This window comes from Ambystoma mexicanum, chromosome 1p (assembly GCF_040938575.1).
Source record: "Ambystoma mexicanum isolate Mex_15411 chromosome 1p, UKY_AmexF1_1, whole genome shotgun sequence".
Classification (NCBI taxonomy): domain Eukaryota; kingdom Metazoa; phylum Chordata; class Amphibia; order Caudata; family Ambystomatidae; genus Ambystoma; species Ambystoma mexicanum.
Window position 1 is genome coordinate 1,309,128,588 of NC_090921.1, and position 16,927 is coordinate 1,309,145,514.

Consider the following 16,927-nt stretch of genomic DNA (forward strand, 5'->3'; position numbering starts at 1 on the left):
GTCTTGAGGAGTTTCCAGAACCTAAGGAGGTACGGCTCAAGATGGAGGGAGGTGGGTAGGCTATTCCAGAGGGAGTCACCTGCATAGGATAAGGATCTAACCCCAAATCTCTGTTTGGAGAAGTGGCTCACCCACAGAGAATTGGAGGAGGCTGAGCGGAGGGCTCTAGAAGGAGAGTATTTGGGAAGAGAGCATTGTAGATAGTGAGGGTCTTGGCCCCAGAAATCCTTGTGGACTATAGAGAGGGACTTTAAGTTGATCCTTGCAGCCACAGGGAGCCAGTGGAGAGATTTCAGCATCAGAGAGATGTGGTCCCTGGGCTTAAGGCCAATGATAAGTCTCGCGGTTCTGTTCTGGATAAGTTGCAGAGGTCGGAGAGTAGAAGTAGGAAGATTGAGAAAGAGACTTTTGCAGTAGTCCAGTCTGGAGAGAACCAGGGCTCCAGACTCAAGTTGCCAGAATGGGTGACCTTGCAGGGTCCAAAGCACCAGATGGAGATCCCATGATGTGGCAAGTTCCCTAAGCATAGGGCAAGCAACTGAGAGACAGTGAACCTCTGGGGTAAGGTGAGAAAAGGTAGAATACCTCTGAGGAGGTGCAGCTGGTAGTGAGACATTTTGGACATGTCTGAGGTGTGAGAAGAGAAGGAGAGAGTAGAGTGTAGCTGAAAATCCTCTTTGGGATATTAAGAAGGTGGCCGCCCCCCCGCCCGCCCTTTGCACCATGAGACAAAGGAGACCCAGTGCTGAGCATAGGAAGTCAGAGTAGGCAAGCAAGAAGACCCTTGTATGGAAGAGGAAACTCTGCCCTCCAATCCCATCCAGCTCAAGGCTTTCCTTCCAATAGCCAATCCCGAAAAAGCCATTTCTGTTGGTGGGGCACTGTCCAGGTACAACACCTGGGTTGGAATCTGAGGGAGAAAGACTGGAGGGGACAGACATCTGTGCTATTTGAGCAAACCATCCCCCTCCTGAGTGGTGATAGAGCAACCAGAATCACTTGAGCCTTGCTACCCCCGATCTTTCGGCGTACCTCCGGTAGCAGAGAGATCAGGAAAGGCAAAGGTGAAAGCTTCTAGCCACTGAACAGTCAAGGCATCCACCCACTATGATCCCCGTTCCCTAAACCTCGAGCAACATCTAGGCAAGAGGGTATGCTTGTCTGATGGAAACATGTCTACCATGGGAACATTCCACTGTTGGCACAGGGTCCGGAAGGTCCCCCAGATAGTCTCCACTCCGCTCAAGAAGGACATAATGCCTCAGAGCATCTGGATGACCCTGCCCCAAAGCTCACTCATGTCCTGCTCTGATTGAAATGTCTTCTGCCCATCACCCAGGAAGAAGCGATTCTGTTCATCGAGCCAGCCATCATTTCCCCCTGGTGGTTGATATAGGCTACAGCCTGAGCATTGTGTGTCCTTATCGAACATCTCTGACCTTTAAATGCCATTCTGAAGGCCAGCAAGGCCTGCCACACTGCCACTGCTTCCAGTTCCCCACATTCTGATAAAAAATAACTCACCCATAGTGTCCAACGCCGATGCACTATCTTCTGGTGCACAACTGCCCCACAACCATTGGCATTGGCATCCATGGTGAAAACTGTTTCAGAAGTGGGTTAAAAGAAAACATCCTCATGATGTTTTCCTTTGCCAGCTATCACTTACGTCTGGTAACCCAGTGGATGGGAAATAGGATCCAATGCCTTGAAGTTACTAGACCAAGGGGCCCAGTGTTGAGAACGTGGGGAGGAGAGTCCGAAGGTGTAGCTGTGTCTATGGTGTTACAAAGACAGTAGCTGCCATCAGTACCTGAATCTGTAACAAAAAGCAGGCTTTGGGGCTGAGGAAGATGACCACATTTCCGAACCCCCTCTTGGAGAGCAAGGGCCCTGCCCTCTGGAACATTGGCCAATCCAGATCTGTGCGGAATGCAGCCTCGATAAACTGCAAGATCTGCGAACATTCCTCTCCATGCCCACTTTGGAGAATTCCTGAATTAACCAGCAGTCCAAATAAGAATAAAGAGCTATCTCCTGAATGTATAGCTTCTTCACCAAGCACTGTGCTGAAGACATGAGGTGCCCAACAAAGCCCAAAAGGAAGAACCCTGAACTGGAAATATTCCTGAGCCATCTCAAACAACCGAAACTGTCAGCAGGAAGGAGCACAGAAATGTGCAAACAGGCATCAAGGATGTTCAGTGAATCCAACCAGTCTAGGATGAGACAAAATAATTTGCTCTAAGGTCTCCAATTTGAGAGGGATCAATTGGGTCATCATCTTGAATATACCCTTCAAGATGATGACCAAGTGAAATTCTCTCGATGATTTAGGCACCAAGAAGACAACTGAATTACAGCCCAATCCCCACTGCTCTGAAGGAACCTACAGAATCGCACACTTGATGTGAAGTAACTGTATTTGTTCAAGCAGAGTTATTCCCTTCCTGGCATCCCATGCAATATGATATGATATGACAGGTTATTTATAACGTGCTTAATACCCAGAGGTTTCTAAGCGCGGACCCGTAGATCGAACCTGTGTTGCCACTGAGCTATCATCCCGAGTGCCCGAGTCCCAACTGGAGCAGATGCAGATTCTATCCTGTAACTCAGTCAAAATGATCCATAACACCCAGGGATCTGAACATTTCATCACAGAGATATGTTTGAACTAAAGAGGCCTATTGCCCACTGGAGAGAGACTGTTGTAGTCAGAGCGCAATGTCTTGAACACAGGTGTCTCATGTTTTTTCTAGGTAACCGGGTTGCCCTTAATACAGGTCATCTTCCCAATGCAGTCCTATAATGAGGCCAGGAGAGAGGCCAATGTCTAGCCCATCCTGATTGAAATTTTGATTACCATTGTAGAGAGCCAGCATGTTTGGCTTGTTTGTGGATGCGATACACCTTAGAATGCCATTCTGAGGGCCAGCAAGGCCCGCCACATCACCAAACAACATAGTGCCAAGGAAGGTGAGATGAAGTGGTACTGATTTCTCAGTATTCTCCATCTTACAATCTCGAGGATACACATGCCCTCTGACCGCAATCATGCTCCCCAGATTCAGAGAAGCTGACCTAAATTGGTCATAGGCCAGGTCAGATAGACATTTGGCTTGCTTATACATGGCCTCGCTCTGTCAAGTCGGAAAAATCACCCCCCCCCTCCATCCTATCATAAAAGGACTGAAACTAGTCCAATAAAGGTTTGGTAGTGTAAGATGCATGTGTTCCTGATCGTAGAGCCAGGTGTGCACCAGCATAGGAATTATTTAAAGTGGCATCAACCTACTGGTCAGTTGCACCCCTTTTAGCTACTTCCTCAGAGAACATTGTAGATATATTTATTAATCCTTCTAGCAAAGAGCTCACTTCTTCATTCACAGGCAAGTTAAAATCCTCCATCAGTGGTTATAGCTTCTCCATGAGTCTAGGGGTGCTCCAGCATTATGGATACTTCCAGTCCCTCAGTAGTTTCTTCCCAGTAGCAAGGAGCACTTGAAAACCCTTGCTTGGTCCATCCCCAAATTGCTGGACCATTGGGTCCTCTGCCTCTGTCCCAGGAGTCGGCTCCTGGAATTTCATACCATCAGCCACCCTTCATGGGACCGTCTGTACATATTTATGATCAAGCAGCTTCCCCCTAATACCCCCTTGTCTTCAAAGGAAGTAGCAGAAGTGTTCAATGAGGAAGAAGTTGCTGGCTGCTACTTCCCCCTTCTTCTTAGAGGATTACACTTTAATCAGCTACAGGATCCTTTACTCCATCCTAGCGCAAGTCACCTTGCTTAGTTTAGGTAAGGACTCAGAGTCAGAAGAGGAGCTGCAGGAGCGGGATGGATGCTTACTCTTTCCCATAGGTTTTCCCATGGCAATCCCTAAAACTGCCACTGCTGAATCCCTGACCTCCAGGTCAGGCGAAACCACATGGGATCATGGGACACTCCTCTTAAAAACCATTTTCACCCTCTATTATTTTTTTCTAAACATACTACTAGAGGATAGGGTGACAACGAGCTGCCTTGTCTCAGGCCCAACTCCTTATCCTACCTTTCCACCTCCTATGAGACAGTGTGCAGAAGTCTTCCTGGCCCCTCCACTTCAGGGCAAGACAAGAACAGGGACTCCAGAGTGAAAGCAATCGAGCCGTCTACCAGCGTCTTCTCCCTGGCTCTACGGTCTAGAGGGCAACAAGAAGTTAAGATCACATCTGCTCTGCATGCTGCGCACCATTGGTCCCACTGGCCAGGCTGCGGCTGTAGAGTGGGAGTCTGAGCACACGAGCATGCCCATGATACACAAAGCACCACACGAGTGTGAGTGAGGCAATCAGCTCTGAACCGGGAGGGGAGGAACCGGGCTTATGTTTAAAGTGGGGGAGCTCAATTTTTCCAGCATCTTCCCCCTGCACATGCTGACCCAGTAATATATGGCATGGCCGCATCGACTGAAGTCGGGGCCACCCCAGAGCCCTAACAATCCTAGCCCAGCTCACGATTTGAAAGAGCTCCAAATACTCAGCAATGGCCCCCATCCTCCCTTGTCTCAACTGCACCCCAGGAGTTTTTGTGATGCCATCCAGTCTACCTCCGCTGCCCAGTAGCTAGTTACTCATGAGAAAATAGATAAGCCAGCTCAGCAGGCTCATGAGAGGACTGTTTAGAAGGACAAAAAAACAAACAGTAAGTGGGATGGGTGATTGTCCCTCTTAGTGGCAGGAAGAGTGATGAAGGGTGTGTCCTAGAGGAAAATTGAGAATTGTAATGGTTAGGATGTGGGGAAGACAGGACACCTTCATTAATTCATGTAAATACTGGGATGAGGACAAGGGACATGAGGTAAGGATTTGTTCAACAACTCTATACAGTTTTAGTTTTTTGCTCTTAGTGAGAGAGGGTGTGTCCATAATCAGTTTCTGTGCTTGCTCAGTCATACAGAACTAAATTGTACCTCACATATTAGGCACAGTAAGGCCAAAACATGCCTGGATTTGCTTTCATTGCAGCAGAGAGTTGACGTGGCATACGAGTATGGGCTTGCCTGCTCCCATTCGTGGCAGAATATAGACTGATTTACAAATGCCTGATCCCCTTCTGCAGTGGTGCATACCGGAAATACAAATGTTTGATCACAGCAATGGCATTGGCTATAGTTCAATACAAATATTTTACATTTGTAGCTTTTTTGGATTGTTTTAATGGTGTTGTGGGAGTGATTTACATGAAATAAAGCATTTCAAGTAGTGCATGCTGATTCTGGTTTGTTTTAATGGTCTAGAGGGAGTGATTTGCATGAAGTAAAGCATTTCAAGTATTTCATGGTAATTTTGGTTTGTTTTAATGGTCTAGAGGGAGTGATTTGCATGAAATAAAGCATTTCAAGAATGTCATGCTAAGAAGTGCAGACAGCAGGGAATTCATCATTTTAAAAAAAAGTCATCACCAGTGACACTCTGGAGAGTATCAATAGAATATATGTAAATAAGTAAATTAGCCCACAAATAAACACTCCCATTTTCTGTTTTAAAATTATTCATTAGACTAAAAAAACACCAATATATAGGACTACCCCTTCACCCGCAGATAACAGGGCATATATCAAGAAATAAATACAAGTTGTCTAGTGAGATGAATTTATAGTTCCAGTTATGGTTCAAATAAATGAACAAGTATAACTGACCCAATAATTATTTTAAAATAAAGTGTGAGTATAAGAGATGAAATGTTAATTTCAAAAGACAATAAAAAGGGGATATGTTCTGTTATTTGTCATGCATGTAGCACTCTATATATCATTGGTATGACCTTAAAGCGCTTGTGGGTTGAACGCCCTCAGCGACCGTAGTCCAGATCAGTCGAGAGAGTAGGGTATCATAGGGTGCTTGGGTGCTCTGAATATGTCCACCGCTGATGCGATTGCCTGATGGTAGCTGATGGTAGCTGCATCCTAACATTAGGTGTGGTGGGATTGAGGTCAGTTGAATGTGTGCAGTCGGGAGGGTGGTCTCCAAGACTGGATTCTGGCTGTGTTAGGCCTTTGTAGGACGCTTATGTGTGCAGCTAGGGCAATTTTTTGTGGGGTATAGCTGCGTTCTAGTAGGATGTTGAGGTGTCAATGGAGTATTGTTCGTATGTGAGCAGATAGGCCGAAATTGATCGAGGGGTATAGCTTCGCTCTATTGTGTGTTGGTGTAGAGTAGAGAGTGAGTATAGTGATAGGAGAGGTGAGTGTCTGGAGTGGAGGTTTTATTCTTACGAGCCCACTGTTCTGGAATTCATTTACCCTTTATTGTGATTGATGCGTTCAGAGTGACTTATTAGTTGCTTTCAGTGGTGACATTGTTCGGTATATCCTTGAACATTTGTCTGCAGGTTGTAGGGTCTCAGTGACTTTAAATGGTCTTATTTGGCATTATGGAAAGAGCCAGGTTTTTAGAGCTTTGCGGAAGGCCATGTAGTCTTGGGTGTGTCGAATGTGCGGGGGGAGTGAGTTCCACAGAGGCAGAATTGGAGGTTGGAATCACTAGTAAGAGGGGCAGTGCTTGATTTTAGGGTGCTTGATCTTAACTTGACGGAGCAATCAGTGCCATAAAAGCCCGTATGGACAAATCTGACTCTCTTGAGTCACTGAGGCAGAGACTAGAATTGGGCTGGCAGAAAACGAAATTTCCACACTCAAAGCTGATGTGACCTCACTTACCAGACAGGTTCAGGCCATCAGTAGAAAGAACGACGATCTGGTGTCCCGATCCAGACGCAACCACCTTTGTATCATCCAGGTTCCGAAGGACATCATTGAGGGCCCCATGGAGGACTTTGTGGAAGGCACTCTTCTCTCCCTTCTTGATAGAGCCAAATTGTCCCCCCAGTTCGCTATAGAACACGCTCATCGCTCACTTACTACAAAACCTTAACCAGGAGCTCCCTTTCGCCCAATCATCACTCGTATTCTGAACTACCGAGACAGGGACACACTGCTGCGTGCAGCCAGAGCTAAGGGTGATCTGAAGCTGGGCTCCAATAGAATTCATCTGTATCCTGATTTTTCCATCGCCGTGCAGCAGGCTTTGTGATCTTGGGATTAATTATGCAATGCTGTTTCCGGCTAAGCCCAGAGTCGAGCACTCTTGGAAAACCTACTTCTTTACAATCCCTGAGCAGGCAATGAAGTTTCTTGATCAACACTTCCATGGTTGAATTACGTGTCCTCCCCAATCCTCGCTGTCTACTTACACATATTATGTTTTGGCTGTGACACTGACGCAGAACATATTACGTGCTATAAGGCATTTTGGTTCATCCGTAATTAATATCAGATGTTCTCCTGCGCATTGTTCACCCACATTGTATTGTGCATATCATACTTGTTATACACTACACTGCTGTGTTGAAGGCCTGGCTGCATGCAGCGTACAGTCCCCCCATGCAAAGTTGCAAAGGTTGTTGTTGGGGTTGGTATGGGATGCTCACTCCTCTGATTGGGGAGGGTGCGGGGGTGGGCAGGGGCGGGTGCGGGGAACTTAGACAAAAAATGCTTGGCATACACAGCAGGTTCTTGGGTTGTACTCCACCTCGGGTAATTGTTTGACTAGGTGCTTATCACTGGCCCGCTGAGTGATCTTGACCTATCACTTGCAATGGCCTGGTGATGGTTAATACTTGAAGTGCATGAGCTGGACTATTAGGAGATCAGGAAATCACATTAAGATGTGGAAAGTCCAGCTGTATGCTGAACGGCACAAGTCCAGCATTCTTTTTCTACAAGAAACACATCCACTTGCTGCAGGCTGCAACAAATGTGCGAGGAGATGGGGCACACATCACTTCTACATGCAGTATTCCCCCCAGAGCCGTGGAGTTATGATTCTCATTCACAAGTCGCTACAATATATACATAAGACTGCCCATGTAGACCCACTCAGGTGATATGTTCTGGTGCACAGTACACTAAATTGCTTAGAGGTACTAATGTTGAATATATTCGGGCCTAACGTTGATGACCCAGACTTCTACACTCAATTATAGACCTGCTGGAGGCGTATCCTCTGGTACCTGTCCTGTGGGGCGGGGACTTTAATACCATTGTAGACCTTAACCTAGACAGATCCAGCAGCAATGCCCGACAATTGTCTAGGGCCACCCGGACCATACTTGGGGGGCAAACTAGGTTGAGGGTGGAGGATGCCTGGAGACTGCTGCATCCACTGTCCTGCGGGTACTCCTTTTACTCAACAGTGCATGACTCACTCTACAGGATAGATTGGTGGCTGGTATCTGGGACACTAATAAAATGGGTGGTGGAAGCGGATATTCTACCTAGGACTTACTCGGATCACTCCCCAGTCACTTTGACTCTCACTTGGGAGGCTAGGCACATTGCTGGACGCCCATGGAGACTCAAACCCCAAGCCCTGCTAGACCCGGCATTTGAATCATCCAAGCAAGGGCAGTGTGTCGATTACTATTTTGAAATAAACTCTAGTACTGTTGATTCCCTCTCTACTCTTTGGGAGGCCTTTAAAGCATACATCCGGGGTATGGCTCTCGCCGAAGAATCTGGGATGGTTAGGGCTATCCGGAGAAGAATCCGGGACAGTGAAGGCCTACCTTAAGCTTCTTGAAGCACAATACGTGGTGGACCCGTCGCCTATTACACTAGGTGCAATATAAAACACACTTGACAATTTTAGGGACCTTGCTGACAGAGAACAGAAATTCTTGGACAGCCCTGTGGCAGTTAGGCAGTACGGTGAAGGGGAGCAACTGGGCCGACTGCTGGCCAGAGTGGTGTGACAGGAGGGGGGAGACCACCATATTCCCACTATTGAGGACGCTACTGGTCGGACTGTACACTCTTTAACGGATGTCAACAACGTATTTCGTTCCTTCTACAAAACACTCTATGCTAACAGTGGTGCGGCTTCTGACACAGACAAAGAGGCGTTCGTAGATGAACTCCTGCTCGCAGTACTCTCTAATGAGGCTAGGGAAGCCCTGGATTGTCCTACGAGTGCTGTGGAGATATCCAGATCGATAGTGGCTCTACCTGCCGGTAAGGCTCCAGGACCAGACGGACCCACCATGGCTTCTATAAAAGTTATAGACTCCACCTTGCTCCTCACTTGTCAGCCTGTTGGGATGAATCCTGTGAGAGGGGAATGTTGCCACCTACACTCAGGGAGGCAGTGATAACCGTTCTTCTCAAGCCTGGGAAGCCTGCTACAGAGTGTGGCTCATACCGCCTCCTCTCACTAATTAATAACAACGTTAAAATCTTTGCTATGGTTTTGGCCCTTCAACTTGTTCCCTGTATGCCGTATCTAATACATCAGGACCAATCCGGATTCGTGCCAGGCCGCTCCCCGGTATGAAATCTGAGGCAATTGTTCAATATCATTGCCCAAGTGGACCCAGGGGTGGAAGCAGTGGTGGCGGCCCTTGATGTCCAGCAGGCTTTTGGCTCTGTGACTTGGTGCTTTCATTAAGCAGTACTTGGAAAGTGCAATTTCGGCCCATGTTTCATCTCATGGATATGACTACTAACAAGGGACGAACACTGGACTGGCTGGCAGATCACAACGGCTCAACCACAATCCTCCATAATTAACCCACTGAATGGTGCGACCATCATTGTATATCCTTCGCCATCCAGGAGAATGCAATCCCTAATCCTAGTTCCACCATCGCCACACAGATTCTGTCTAAAAACATCCGGAATATAACGCTTCAGAACATACATCTCCTGATCCACGGTATCCTGGTCTCAGTGGAGAAACTTTGCTGAAAATGTTGGGGGGGACTTGACCTCTGAAGAAACGGTGTCCCATTCAAATGAATGGGGACAAAATAGTGTGCCATGAAAGTTGGGGGGGACAAACACCCCCGTTCCCCCCTAAAATTACGCCCAGGCCTGGACTCAACTAATTACGAGGACCTAGAATCAAATAAACTAGTCGACCTCTACAATGAGACCTTAGAGTCAGCCATAAACAATATTGCGCCTATCAAACAAAAAAAGCCAACCCGACAGCCCACCTCAATAAATGGGTCACTACTGAACTAAAAACCCTCAGAATGCCAAAAGAACGGCCGAAACTACATGGAGAAAATCGCCCACCACTCCCAACAAGACGCTGTTCGCCTCGGCAACTGCCTCCTATAAATCTACCATCCTCAACACCAAAAAAGAGACTCACAATAATAGAATCCTAAATGCTAAATCGGGGACCAAGGAGCTCTTCAGCATCCTAAGGGAATTGGAGTCTCCAGCTCCACCAACAGAAGCATACGTGAAGGATGCGGATTGGTGCATCAAAATACAGAAAGCTCTAGCCGACAAAATCACTCTGCTACAAACTTAAAAAGAGTAAAAATAGAATAGCCTTGCCAATAGTTCCAACACTAATCTCTCACCAGACCATCACAACCCCCCTTGTCCTCCTTTCTCATTCTCTCCAGTCTCACCGAAAGAAATGGAAAATATTATCTAAGGCCTAAAACCATCAAGGTGCCATGGAGATACCTGTCGTGCACCAATCATTAAGGAAGGTGCCAAAGATTTGGCTCCTTTCATTGCTACTGTGATCAATTCCTCGTTCAATACCAGCTCGGTCCCTAACAACCTCAAGGAGGCTTGGGTTATGCCTCTCCTAAAAAAAGAAAATAGATCCCAATATACCGACCAATTATAGGCCTATCACTACTGCCCCGTTTCTTCTAAAAATACTGCATAGAGTGGCCTACCTCCAAATCCATGCAGGCAGGCTACCTCCAAACTTGCGAAAAAATCTGGCACCCGCGAATGGGCAAAATACCGGGGTATTCTGGCCCCACCGGACCCGGCAATTGCCCTTTTGTGAGTGCCGGAATCAGGTGATCCCTATTTCCATTTGAGCCCCATAGGGGCTTTCACCATAGGGCACGGGCACGGTTAATTTCCGTGCCGGTGCTACAGGCAAGCTGTGCTCCTGGGTGCCTTTAATTCCACCAGGTCAGACGTGGCGGAATGAAAGGCACCCGCAAGCACAACTCGGAGTGTGCCGGTCCCGATACAACGGTACCGGTAAGCTTACCGGTACCGTTGTATCCGGACCGGCAAACCCATAATGAAGCCCTCTGTCTCAGATGCTCTATTTTGTTTGAATTATATTGCTTAGAAGTCTCAAAATGGCCCCCAACATGGTGCCCCTCCAAGGACAAAAGCACCCCGATTGTTAGACGTGAAGTCGAGGAGTCCGGCGATTGGGCCACTTGGTTTCGGGGATCACTGCTATTATGGAGATTTGATTGCTCGCAGCCGACACTACACTAGCCTCCATCACCGGTTTTCTCTCCATAGATGCCCTCTGCCGGCTGGGGCCCTTAAAACTGCATGCGATATGTTGCGCATGGCAACTGAGACAGAACTTTGTCAGTAAGTATAGCTGTTTGGCAGGCAAGACTTGATTGGTTGGGTTAAACCAAAGATATTTGCAAATACCTTCTCTGCCAAGAAACATCTGTTTTTATGATGCCTGGTCCCAGTAAGCTTCGAAAATGTTGGTCCGGACTTTGTTGCGTTTGCTCTGCGAACGACTTAGAATTTGGTCCACCTGCACTCCCAGAAGGTTTCATGGCATACAAAATGTATGTCAAATATGGGTTAGGGGCGATAATATTCAACAATTCATGGCACAGACTAAAGATATGCCTATTTTACGATGGCCAGAAAATGGCTCGTTTGATGTATCCATAATTCAGCATCTAGAATCTGTCTTATTACAGAATAAGGCTAGACTGTGCACCATTGATGTTATTTGCAATTGGCGCAAGGAAGCCACGCAGAAAATTCAAACGCAAACAGAAATTTGCTCAAAGACATATGTCACAGGCAGATAGTTTTGGTTCATGATCAGCAGAAACACCAACAAAATAATAGACAAATAGAGGGATTTTCAGTTACAAATAACAGGACTTTACACCCCGTTACACCTACCACTACCAAAGATCCCATGAGGGAACAAATTCTTAATGACCCCTGTCAACATCTTTTTCCCTCTACACCTCCTCCCCCGTATGGTCAACCAGAGAGACCATTAGTATTCAGGCCCCAAATTCCCTCCCACTATTCCCGATGCCCAAGATCCTTCCCTCTCGCCAGAGGAATATGACATATCAGATGTCTTCAGAGACCCTCCCAGTGAATATATACATAGCCCATTTACTAAAGAAAAGGCACGGAAATTAGAACCCATTCTTTATTAGGAATACACCGGCCGCCTTCATGCTTACCAAACGGAAAAAACGAAGGGAGAAGGCTATTTGGCTCATATCGAGCACAGTCAGACAGAATGCGGTCGAGGAAGTACTTGAAACCCAAGGTCCTGGACGACTGATTCTATTAGAATGTTTGGGTGACGAGATCCAGATCCAGTGGGAACACATTGCTTTCGGTAGTTCCTACGGTACTGCAAGATTTATACTTAGCTGCTATCTCTTGTCATACAGAGCTGGATGCTTTTACACATGTTAAAAGACTTTGGCAGATATTTAGTGAAATGAAAGGATTAGAGAATGCTCGATTGGAAGTAGAAGCTGAAGCCCATACTTCTGAATATGTCTAATGGCCCACTGATACCATAGAATGTAAATAACCTCACATATCAGATGAGGAATTACAATTAATTACATGTACCGCTCTCAAATGGGCTACCACTCTGACACGTCTCTCAGTTATTTGCAGTACCTTTTGTCAGTATGCCCCCGATATGCAGATGCATACCATGAAAGTAATGTTGGATGCAATTATTGTTAGGTAAACATTAGTGCAGTCACACTGGGTGAAACTACACAAGGCTTATCTACTTGGTATTAGGTAACCCACCTTTTGGTATAGGTCTATACTACGCAAGTTGGTAGTGTGACTGAGCAGCAAGGCCTATCTCAAGAGGGGTAAATATAAGTCAATACAAGTAGACATGTAACACTTATACTCAAAGTTTCAGTTATAAATAATGATTTAACATCAGTTTTAAATCAGCATTCTTTAAAAAGGCAATGGATTGTAACAATTCAAGTAAACTTTGAAGTTACTTTTCAGAATAATGAGCTAGTGGATATTCTTTGGATATGGTCAATACACTTCTCCTACACCCTGAGGTGACTTCAATCACAAAAATAGTATTTGCATTTATATATCATACCAATACACTTTGTAGGTTCCGAGTTGCAGGAAGGAAGGGTTAAGGGAAGCAAAAGGGTTAGAACAGTTTCTAGGCAAATATGAGGACAGTTGAATCCTCCAATGAAGTCTAGATACATCTTTCCCAGCAGTAACAGTGTTCAACAAGCTACAACCTATGGGGGGATAAGCAATACCAAAGTCAATGGATTTAGAAGAGTGAGCCAGGACAGCCAAAGTCATTTGGACACAGTCTATAGTTCTGATGCACTTCTTGGATAAAAGTCTTGAACAAAAGTTAGAGAGAGTTCAGAAAAATCACTTGTAGGAACACAAGGCGTTCAGCCTGTACAAAGGGAGTTAAAATCAAGCCAGAAAGTAAGTAGGTGCAAAATCTCAAAGTGAGACAGGAAGACTTAAGTCAAGAAGGTAAGCCCCAAGCCCAAAAAAAGTACCTTTGGTTAGAAGAAAGGGTCCCAGCTGGATTCTGTCTTGCTACAGCCAAGCAGACCCTGGTTCCTGAGCCTCAGTCGTGGGGACAAGAGGAAGGACGTCTGGATGGCTCCTGCAGTGGTACTCAGAAAGGTCTTCGGCAGCTACAGGTTTTCTTCTTTTCAGCAGCACTTTGCGTTTGCAACGCTTCGCAAACAGCAGTGATGCAGAACGGTTGACACTGGTTGGACTTTCCTTGCTACCTCAGTCCCACACTCTGGTGAGAGGACTCTGGATCAATCAGGATTTCCTGCTTCAGGAGTGTCCCGAGGAGGCTCCTTGAACTTTAGGCCGGATTTGTTCCACGACAGACGTTGCCCTCAGTTATGGAAACTCGACCACTGGTATTTGGCTTCTGCAGCAATGTAGAGGCACAACAAGTCGGGGACTACTACCAAAGTGAAATTCGTCTCGGGTTAGTTGGTCCCACTAACCCAAGGGAAGAAGCTGTCAGTCCGAAGCTTCTCTGTCGTGGTGAAAAAGATGGTCAGCACAGTAGTAGGGCTTCACCGGGCAACATGAGGTCCAGGAGGTTGCAACGGGCTTCGCTTCACGATTTCTTCTTTCGGATGTTTCTTCCAGTGGTCGACTGACTAGTCTCAAAACCCTCACCATTTAAGAAAGTTTTCCCATTCATGCACAGCCTAGGCTGTAATTTACACAGCCGGGCAATCAGGATTCGTTTCGATCAGGCACACCTAGAGACAAAGGACAGGGGAGTTTCGGGACCCTCCCTCACATCCTGTCCTTCCAGACACACTGGAGCCTGGGGCAAAACACACAAAGGGCTCAAATCTGTCTCAACTTACAGAGTACAACCCCAGAAAGACCTCACACACAGAAAATGGTGAAAAAAGAAGACAGGGGCAATTTTGACAAAATGGACACCCCTGGGTGCTGTACTGCAGCTGAGGGTTCAGCCTGCGGCAGAAAAGCACAATGGTAGGAAAAAGTAAAGCACTGCCACCAGCCATTTAAAGTAGTGAAGGTAAAAAAAAATGGTACATGAGAAAGTAGGATAAGGGGCTACTAGGTAACCCCCCAGCACTCCACATAAAATGGTGTGTGCTGGACCTACAAAGTAAAAAGTAAGTAAAGTCAATTTCACTTTACTATTCTTGGGAACTGTAGTTCACCCAAGAAAAGGTATCTAAACCTTAGGAGAAATCTAAGGGATTTCTCAGTGACACTGCACTGGAGGAGCTGTGTGTCACTATACAAAAAGCAGATGCCTATGGAGTTTGTCACTCCAAAAACAGTGAAAAGATAAAATCCAAATCAGGGAAAAACACGAGAGAGCGAAGAAAAAGTTCCCACTCACTCACAAGTTAAAATTAAAAAGTCCTAAATCCAGCAAAGAGCTGGGGTATCTAAGGTCGAAGGGAATTAGCACAGAAATGAAAATTCTCCTTAACAATTATGCAGCAAAATGAGGATAGCGAGAGAGAATTCTGCAGAGTTGCAACATCTTAAACTAATAGAAAATGCATCCACAATGAGTATCCCAGAGCTACTTATACACTTAACAGCACTTTTAAAAGTACATAAACCAAATAGTTGTCAGCTCCCTATGCGGGAAGTGCCGCCTGCTTATATACCACAGCATGCCGCACTTGATGCTCAGGGAAATCCTGTCCTGCAACAGTTAAATAGTGTGGAAGGGGGCACTGCGTTCACGGATGTGATCGGAGTGCGGCGGAACTAATTATAGTTCTGGCGTTCGTAGATCACACTTCCGTGACCGTTAAAGAAGAGTGCAACCCTGACAGAAGGAACTAATAGAACGCAAACCGCTCATTGTAAGGAAAACCTGACAAGTGATGAACGATCACCGGAGCGCAATGAGCACTACCTGGCGGCCGAAAGGTTTCTCTGTTTCGTTAGGAACTATTTGGATGCAATTTTGACTGATAAAAAGCACCAGTGCAAACAGAGTACCCGAGACCTATAAAGTTCAGCAAGGAAGACAGTGTTGTTAGACAAAGAGACATTAGATCTAGAGAGAAAGGGTGCCATAGTTCGGGCACCCGAAGACTTGACCGGGTTCATAAGCAATATTTTCTTGGTGAAAGGCAAAAATAAACTTGAAAGGTTTGAATGCATTCATCATATACAGACATTTCAAGATGGAAGGTATCCATCTTTTGAGAGACCTGTTACAGTAAGAGGATTGGCTGGTGAGGATAGACCTCACAGATACATACTTAACAATCCCAGTCGCAGAGGAACATTGGAGATTCTGGTGTGGAAGTCAGAAGTGGGAATTCACGTGCCTCCCGTTTGGCCTAGCATCAGCGTCTTGGGTATTTACGAAACTGATGAGGATGGTGGTCAGTCACCTGAGAGAGCAGGACATCAGACTGATGATATATCTGGATGATTTCTGACTGATGGAACTGGACACATTGAGGCTAGAACAACAAATAGAAATAACAATTCAATTGTTACAGAACCTAGGATTTCTGATAAACTGGGAGAAATCAGAGTTGGAACCAGCTCAATCATTAGAATTCCTGGGTTTCATAATAGACACGGGAACGGCCATGCTCAGTCTACCTATTTCAAAAGTGAATCTGATCAAGAAGGAGTTCAGCACAATACTAGCGAGGGAAGAGTTTTCACTCAGAGAGCTGGCCAGATTGGTAGGGAGATTAGCTTCATCCATACAAGCAATCTTCCCAGGGCCATTACACTACAGGGCGTTACAGCACCTAAAGATTCAACATCACATCTACGGAAAGGGCTATCTTACGAACAGAAAGTACCAATCTCATCAGAAGCGAGGACAGAACTATGGTGGTGGTTCAGACACATGGAAGCCTGGAATGGGAGGGCAATATCTGGCTCATCCCCGGACCTCATCATAGAATCAAATGCCAGCCGGTGGGGCTGGGGAGACGGTTGCCGAGAGATGACAAAGGGAGGCAGGTGGTCGGGAAAAGAGCTAGAACTCTACATCAACTGCTTAGAACTGATGGCAGGCTCTTTCACAGTAAGGTGTTGGACCCAGGACAAAGTGAACTTTTGCGTATTACTGAAGATGAACAACGTCTCCGCAGTACGCAACATAAACAGGCTGGGCGGGACAAAGTCCAGGATGCTAGCAGAGCTAGCAAATGACCTCTGGCACATGTACCTTCAGAACAAGATCAGGATCACAGCGGAATATCTCCCAGGGCTGCAAAAATAAGTGGCAGACTGGAATTCGAGACATTTGAGAGAAGGCAGCGACTGGCAACTAGACAAAACCATATTTGTAACTTTAATGAGT

At 46.2% G+C, this 16,927-nt stretch overlaps 1 protein-coding gene across 5 annotated transcripts in view; it reads right to left on the reverse strand.

The window, feature by feature from the left end:
• FLT3LG (fms related receptor tyrosine kinase 3 ligand) overlaps positions 1–16,927 on the reverse strand; it is a 619,298-nt gene that overhangs the window by 377,516 nt on the left and 224,855 nt on the right. The window lies entirely within an intron of this gene.